The 8,158-nt window shown below is 25.8% G+C and overlaps 2 non-coding genes across 2 annotated transcripts; one reads left to right on the forward strand and one right to left on the reverse strand.

Annotated features, from left to right (window-relative positions):
* The first annotated feature begins 4,392 nt into the window (after positions 1-4,392).
* Positions 4,393-4,465, forward strand: Trnat-ugu. The gene has a single exon. It is a non-coding gene; the product is annotated as a tRNA-Thr (tRNA).
* Positions 4,466-7,378: 2,913 nt separating this feature from the next.
* On the reverse strand, positions 7,379-7,451 carry Trnat-ugu. The gene has a single exon. It is a non-coding gene; the product is annotated as a tRNA-Thr (tRNA).
* Between the last annotated feature and the right edge of the window lie 707 nt (positions 7,452-8,158).

Below are 8,158 nucleotides of genomic sequence, written 5' to 3' on the forward strand. Positions count from 1 at the left end.
AACATGTAAGTATATAAGTACGGTTAGGTTATATTATGTACATTTTTCTCATAAAGTATACTTCTAAGTGTAATTATATTATATAAAATAATGGTATTTTATACATATTTAATACTAACTGATCCTGTACGATATATATCCTTAACAAATTAAATGATAGCGGATTTAACCAGTATTATTATAGGTACCTACTCTAATAAATGTAAACTAGGTACTTACACATTTTTTAACACAGTAGTTTTATTTGACTAAATATAAAATACAGGTCTAAAATGATAACCAATAATAAACTAGCTGCCCCTTTCATTTTGTTGTCCGTAAAAATACCAATTGTATATGATTCAACTTTATTCAATTCATTATTAAATTATTTAATATCAAGTGTAATGGTGTTCAATACTTTAAAAAATGGAAAAAAGAAATTATTAAATTGTAATCGGTGGAAAGTAATTTTAGGTATGTAATATTTTTTTTCCTAAGGGTAATCAATTTTTAACAGAAACAAACAAATATCTGGTTATGATTTTATCAATTATAGCATCGGTAAAAATACGGTGATAAAATATCAAATACAGGTTAATATTATTTAAATTACATCTAATCAAAAAAACAATTTAATTATATGTAACTAGTGGAAACCATTTATATTATAGAAAAAAAAATAATAATTTCTACATTAATTACTATTGTAATATATAATTAATCAAAACATTTATGAACAACAAAAAAATCAATTTTCGTCGTATATCTCAAAATGTTAACCTCTTTAAAACACATTTTAAATTTTGGCTTCGAGGTATAGAATTATCTGTGAATTAAATTGCATGGTTGATTGCGATATATATTGTTGTAAATCACTTACACGCATGACACATACACACAAATTCCTTTATAGATGAATTACTATGACTTATTTATTTCGTGCTGTAACTTTGTTACAAAGCGTTTACTTAATTAATTAAATAAGAAATATAGCAATAACTCAAGATCTATACCCGTTATAAAATGTTTAAAGTGTGTTACTATAATAGTTCAGAAATGTAGGTATTTATTTTTAAATTATAATATATAAGTACTTACTAAACTGTTTTGTGTTTAAGACTATATTTTCAAAGAGCAGTTTACGTTAAACATGCAATGCTTTTTCAACTACCTACCTATATTTCTATACCCACGCATATAATTATGTTTGGTATTTTAATGGGCAATTCTTAAAGCTTACTCGTTACTATACAACTTTATGTATTTTTATGAATAACGCGAAATCATAAAATTAGAATATTCATAGAGATAAAATACTTTTTAAAATGTGAATAGTTCTCCCGGACATCAATAAAATAAAAATATAATTGTTAGGACGTTGTCTTAGTATTTTAACTATTTAAAAATAAAAATAAAAATGGTAGTATTAGAAAAAAAATATTTTCCAATCAAATTATTTCTCCATCTAAATAAGTGTGTTCGAATTTTTTTAGAATATGAGTTGATTATTTTGAAGATGTCATTCTGACATTCTCATTGTTTGATAGTCATTTAATAAAAGAATATTCTTCGAAACACTAGCTTTTACACACCAAAATATCTAACATCAAAAAAAAAATTATCCACGATGGATATTTTGTTTTCCTAACTTAAGCGTTTCTTTGAAAGAAAGTTCATACAAGTAAAAAAAGATTAAGATTATAGTGGCAGGTACCCATCGTTAGCCGAGTGGGTATATGAAAAAGTTGTACACTATGAAATTGTGCCTTATAAAAATAAGTTTTTTTCAACCAAACTATATAGTATATACTGTATAGGTAATATATAATATACAATAGTATTGCAAGTAAAGACTATTCTACTTCAAATTTTTCCTTACATTGATAACCATTTTCAATATTAGTAATAAAGCTAATATTTGGTCATAATCTCACAACTTCTATTTTCCCTGAATCCTAATTGTTTTATAAGTATATATTATTCTCTATTATTGGTTGTATGAAGACGGACGAATAAAAACATTTTGAAAACTTTGTATACTATTGATATGATTTGAGAAATGAGAATGCTTATTAGGTTCAAAAATACAATTACTTTTGAATTCGTATAATAATAATATTTTTAAATTATATTTTGTTTGTGTATGTTTATATGGCTGTATCGTTCAGGAGCATTAAAGGGAATAAGAGCAAAAGTGACCTTTGCACTTTCTCCGTCCGTCTACTGTTTTATAAGTTTAATATTATTAAACTGTAAATAGATTAAAATCGATTAATAGATTCATCAATTTTTATTAAAAAATTTTTTTTCTATTTTCGTTATATATATTTAATCGGGACCATCCATTTGATATAATATAATAATATATCAGGTGTGGTATAATCTATGCTAATCTATGACACGTATCGGAGACACGTTCGAAAAATTTAAACAGCATCACTCGAAAATTTTTATTTCATTGTTAAATCTGAAGTTTAATGAAAAATAATGGTTTAAAAACTTTATTATTTCTAAATAATATTGTTACCAAAAAAAATGTTTAAAGTTTGAAACTCACTACCGGAGGAATGTTGTGCTTGATTTTAAAAAATGACTCATTAGATACTCTTTATATTATATTCACGTCAACCTACGGTGGTGAAAGTTTATTTTTCCACGAAGAATGCAATCAAAACTAGATGAGATGGATAAATCAAGTGTTTCTTCGTCAAAACTAAGAAAATATGTACCTGATATTAATTTTAAAATGTAAATATATAATCCAATGAAATGGTTAGCAAAAATCACATTAAAAAAATATTATGAAGTGGATGGAGGATGGGAAAATACGTTTATTTAATCATTTATTAAAACGAAGATAATACGTATAAAAATGTTATTAAAAACTTTGTGTTAGGTAATACATTTTTTAAATAATCTCACACACGCCTCTTAAATCTGACCAAAACAAATGTTAAGATATAACTGACACGTGCATTTTTTTAAAACTTTTATTTCAAAATATTGGCGCGTAGACGTAACCTTAAAAAAGGTTATAGACTTAGGCGGTACCTAAACAAGATTGAACACTTTTTACTTGTGAAAAAAACGTAACACGACTGCACATCAAAAAAAGTTAACATATAAAAATAAAATAGTTGATTTTAACCAAAATTGTTTCAATTGTTTTATTAGAACGTCTGAATTATGTTTTACATGTGCACGATTGAACAGGATTGACAAGTGACAACACAATTAAATTGTTGACAAGTTGAAAATTGTTTAGTTATTTATACAAGTAGGTAGGTACATATTTTAAATTACGATTTGTGCACATTAGTCTAAAAATACTCGATTAATAGATAGATATGATAGTATCGTGGAATACAATATTGTGGACCTTACACTACTAGACAAGCAATCAGTGTATGGAAAACATAACATAATAGAGAGCGCTTTTTGATTATTCGTAGGAGTAGTATAACAGTAGTGCGGGGTAGCAAGGTGAGATAAAGGTATATAGATAATTATATTTTTTCTTAAAGATAGACTACATCACTGCGAGATGTAATTACAAAGCTCGTAATAGTCGTAATACTATCATTATATAGGTACACAGTACTTATCAAGTAATATTAGCCATTAGGTATATGAGTATATAATATATTATTGCACAAAATAATATAGTAGATAGAAGAATACTATAATATCAGTATAATATTATAAGCTCAATGATAATATTATGTACATTGCAATATTATTAACAAAGCTAATTTTTTTAAATGTTTACGGCGAATATATTTAGTACCTATATGTTTATTTTTTGTCAAATATTAGCCTTTTCATTCCTATTTCAAGATTTATAAATAAAATAAAAAAGGTATAACTTAAATGTATTAAATTATTACAACTTTTTAGTTATAACTTATTTAATAATTGTTATAACCATAATAAATTATGTCAAAGTGAGTACTAATGAGTGTACTATTTCATTTTAAATATGTAGGGTAATTTAAGACTGGTTATAATATAAAACCTATACCTAGTTCATAAATTGTTAATATCATTATTCATTAGTTAATATCGATAGTTAATTATATTCAATTATAGTTTGTTACTGTGCCACGTTTTTTTTTTATCACTTAATGAATTTTTCTGTTGAACAAACTGTTGTGTTTGTGTATGTTTTATAAAATCTATACATAGATTAAAAATTAATTGTTGATTAAAAAAAAAATCAATTTTTAAATTTCCCAGGTGTCTCACAAATCCAACGGCAGCCACCAATTCCGTTCTTCCGGGAAGTATATCTTTTCGCATCATTTTTTTAAAAATATTAATTGCTTCAAACACGTGTTCATGTGAATGAAACTAGAAAAATGCTCAACACAGTGTGCAAATGTCTAACATTTGGCCCATTTCGCATATATGGCCTCCATAGCTCAGTGGTTAGAGCACTGGTCTTGTAAACCAGGGGTCGAGAGTTCAATTCTCTCTGGAGGCATCTAATTTTTTTCATTTTTTTCATATTTTTTTAATACATTTTAGTATGTCAAATTAAAAAATAAATAAATTTATAATTATAGGATTAAAATGTATCTTTAATTATTCATTTAATAACGATTTAGGGTCAATTTTTTTGCAGATGAAAAAAGGTTTATTTTCCCTCAACAAAAAGTACATTAAAAATCGTGTACAAAATAAATAATAATAAAAAGGATATACAATAATAGCTTACAATTTCATAGTGTGTCGTGGTCATTTTTATATATAAAATAATAAAGGGATAACTTACTTTTCTTTTTTTTGTCAGTGTCCATTATAATATGTTTGTTGTACCCGTCTGTGTATTATGTGACCTTTCTATTATTAAATTTCCATTAACACTATATACAAAAACAACGTTTATATATATATATATATATATATATATGTATTATATATATATTATATACACGCTGTATACAATGTGAGCTAGGTTCACTTCTACAACCAAAAGTCTCTGGTTAACGAACTTTATACATACAATATACTATATCAATAAATAACTCGTCGGTGACTTCTTAAGCGATCAAAGAACAAAATAATCCATTCGATGGATCATTCGTTAAATGTGGGACTCGTGTTCCCGCCCAGCTGTCCCATTGAACATAGATAAGTGCCATCTCTTTATACAAATCGGCCAAGGGGTGGTTTCTGACCAGTGCCTCGACGGGTAGCTTGCTGACTGCTGTGGTGTATACATGTACACGAAGCTAGTTGTCACGGACGCAGAAGATAACAAATTATCGATTCCAGTAGACCAAAACGGAAAAAGGGAGGTCACTTACTGAATAAATATAGCGAAATAATATATTATATTATGATATTATTTTCAACCGTAAGTTACCAACCACGGTACTAGGCATGAAAACATTTTCTTATACGCTAAAACTTGAAATAACGGTTATATAATGGTAATGTTATGGACAGATTTCCAACATGGCTTATGCAAGTAACATATATAGCCATATAGGTACATCATTTTCATATGGAATGGATAATTTTATATGACGTGCTGATAAATATATTAATAATTTGATTATTTTAGTATCGAGGAGTCAATATCACATTTCACAATCTTTAAAGGTTTATTATTATTTATTATTTATTTTTACACTCCATCATTCTGTCATTTTTTGCCACTTTTAATAAAACCTATACAAAATGGAAACTTTTCAAAAAATAAAAACAAGTTTTTAAGCACATATCATAAGAAATTGTAGTTAATAACTTATAATAAATGGATCCACTGATTAAATTAATAGCAATAATTAATGTTATTTTTTTTTTCATTTGATTCGATATAATATTATAAATAATAATTAATAATTTTTTAGGTAGCCATGGAAATTGTTACTCATGTAATATTTATAAAAATATTATTAGGTAGTAATTACTAATTACCTAGTTATTGATCCGAAATTATGAATAGGTACCTAAGTATCAGTAAATATATATGTTATGAATATATAAGATATGATATAAGGTATAATGAAATATGCAAGCAAATAAACTCATAAAACCCCAAAATATGTCATATCGCATGCTTTCTATAAAGGCTTAAAAAATCAAATATGATGCCACGAATACATAATGCATGAATCGAACTAGGTATCATCGGATAACTATAATGTTTATGATCAACGGGACTACCTTTAAATTATAATAAGTATAGTTTATTATTTGAAAATTACTTATTGGTTCAATAACGTTTCATTAACAATACGTCATAGCAGTTGTTTTTAATACCTATTCTACGAATAATATTACTTGCATTCAAAACATTTTGGTCTTATTAAAAATGCTCGATTGGGAAATTTAAGATAAGGTAACTTAAGATTAATAAATCCGGCCCGTTTTAATATATGACAAAAACCCAAACGTTCAACAGAGTAAATGAGTAATATGAATAAAAAATGTAAATGTTAAAATTATGACATGATGCAAAATATATTTTGAATTATTTAAATTGGTGCATAATAATAAATGCGTTATATTGAATGGACTGCTTACGAGAACTAAGACTAGGACTAGGACTGCAATACACTATAATGTATGAAAATATCTACTATATAATAATGTATAATAAATACATTATAAATTCAATTTATGGATATTCATTTTCAATGTTTTACAAATGCTTGATAACAATTTATTATATATAATATAAGGAAAGTAGAAAGCCATTCGGAATAATAACACCGGCTTTGTTAGTAAATTATAAAAATCGTAGTTCTTTAACGTTCGTTTTGAGTATCTGGCATAATTTGTATACACGATGTGACTGTGTTTTAATTTTAATTAAGTAACATTTATAAATTTTGCTTGATATTTAAAAAAACGACATTATTATTTTTAAAGTACCAAGTTCAAATATAAATTATTGGGATAGTTATTCAAACTGTACGTGTTTTGTTTGTCTAAAAAATAATGGAATTTTCAAAAACAAAAATGATGTAATGTCATGGTTTTATCATTAATAACGTACTATCTATTTAGTATTATCGTATAGGTACTTCATTATAATATCAAGGATAAAAAAATGAAAAGCAATATTTGGTATTTTTTTATTAGCATAAATTGTTTGTGGATAGTAGATATATTTTATTCAGTAGCTTCAAATTGGGATAACTTATTTTTAATAGAATAGTTTATAGGAAAATACCACCAAATATTTCCACCTAGGAAAAGAATTTTTCTAATAAGTTTTATTTCTAAAATCGATTTAAAATCGCTTATATAAAACAATGCCGTATTTCCAGTTAAAAGTTTAATTTGAATATTATGTTGATTTTGTAACCAGTGAACAAATAGTAAATTATAATAATAAGGAGAACTATTGAAATCTAAGTAAAAAAAACGCAAAAAAGTAGAATGCCTCCAGAGAGAATTGAACTCTCGACCCCTGGTTTACAAGACCAGTGCTCTAACCACTGAGCTATGGAGGCCCGATGGCGAGTAGTTGTGAAACTATATGTGTTTAGACAATATGAAAGATGATAGTTGCTATTTATTATATATGCGATATGCCTATGTATAAAATATTATGCAGGTATAGAGTATATACTATATATTTTTGTTTATATATAGGTACAAAAATAGTGCAAATAAAACAGTGTACTTTCCTATAAAATAAATATTTTATATTTATGAATAATAAATCGTCATCATTGGAATATCTACCAATTGGCAATTGCAGTAAATAAACATTTTGAGCGTTAGTTAAAATATAATTAGGTAACTTTATTTTTTTAAATATTATTTTTATTTTTCATTCATTTCAATCAACAATTGCAGTCTTAACGTCGTTTAAGAAGGTATATATAGTTTTAGACTTTTAGTAAACAGTGGCGTCATTTCAATTTTCAATAGAGGGGTCAAAGGTTTTGACCGGTAAATATAAATAGTATAGTGTAGTAAATATAAATAATAAATATATACCAACTATCAATTAAAAATGCATAATTGTGAGAGTAATTTCTTAGTACACGGTTTAATATTTGTTGAAAATATAAAAATAGGCATGTTTTTACTTTAATAAAATATAATAATGATTAAAGGGCAACAACTCGGCAGCGGCCCATCGGACTGCTTTTAAAATCAGACAAAGGAATATTTTATTTAAAAAGATAATAAATGTATGTAAAAAAATACA

The sequence above is a fragment of the Myzus persicae genome, unplaced genomic scaffold (assembly GCF_001856785.1).
Source record: "Myzus persicae strain clone G006 unplaced genomic scaffold, MPER_G0061.0, whole genome shotgun sequence".
Classification (NCBI taxonomy): domain Eukaryota; kingdom Metazoa; phylum Arthropoda; class Insecta; order Hemiptera; family Aphididae; genus Myzus; species Myzus persicae.